General features: G+C 49.4%; 1 non-coding gene across 1 annotated transcript; it reads right to left on the bottom strand.

The window, feature by feature from the left end:
• Nucleotides 1–428: 428 nt before the first annotated feature.
• On the bottom strand, nucleotides 429–547 carry LOC142853160 (5S ribosomal RNA). The gene has a single exon (XR_012911099.1). It is a non-coding gene; the product is annotated as a 5S ribosomal RNA (ribosomal RNA).
• Between the last annotated feature and the right edge of the window lie 202 nt (nucleotides 548–749).

Raw genomic sequence — 749 nt, 5'->3', positions numbered from 1 at the left:
TACTGGGACCTATGACCTTCCCAGCCACAGGTTTTTTTGTCCTGGCTTATAATACCAAAGGTGAATTCTTTTGTGGGTTGGGTTTTAAATAAATGAGAAGACTTAATCTTACCTAGGATCGCCTAGCCACTATTGCACGAGCAGGCATATCCTGCGTAGCATGTTGGTGTCTCACCATGCAGGGTCCACAGAATGTTGGTGACAGTTCTCCATCAGCAGCCTGCATGGCCCCTTCTAACACTATGAAAGCCAGCTAATAGGGTAAGAGCTTCCATTTCAGTGCCAGAATAATTCTTCATGTTCTTCTCTCTCTCCCTCCCTCTCCTCTCCTCTCCTCTCCTCCTCCTCTTCTTCCTCTCTCCTCTTCTTCCTCTCTCTCTCTCTCTCTCTCTCTCTCTCTCTCTCTCTCTCTCTCTCTCTCTCTCTCTTACCTACAGCACCCGGTATTCCCAGGAGGTCTCCCATCCAAGTACTAACCAGGCCCAACCCTGCTTAGCTTCTGAGATCAGGCGAGATTGGGCGCGTTCAGGGTGGTATGGCCGTAGACTAATTTCTTCATGTTCTATAGTCAAAGCATGTAATATGGTGTCTTCAACAATAGGACATTATTGTCTAGTTTTTGGCATCAACAGCAGAGGTGGCCAGGGAGTGGTGGCTGGGCGGTGGTGACGCCTGCCTTTAATCCCAGCACTCAGGAGGCAGAGGCAGGCAGATCTCTGTGAGTTCAAGGCCGGCCTGGTCTACAAAGT

Source organism: Microtus pennsylvanicus, chromosome 6 (genome assembly GCF_037038515.1).
Source record: "Microtus pennsylvanicus isolate mMicPen1 chromosome 6, mMicPen1.hap1, whole genome shotgun sequence".
Lineage (NCBI taxonomy): Eukaryota > Metazoa > Chordata > Mammalia > Rodentia > Cricetidae > Microtus > Microtus pennsylvanicus.
This window is presented reverse-complemented; position numbering and strand designations above follow the sequence as displayed.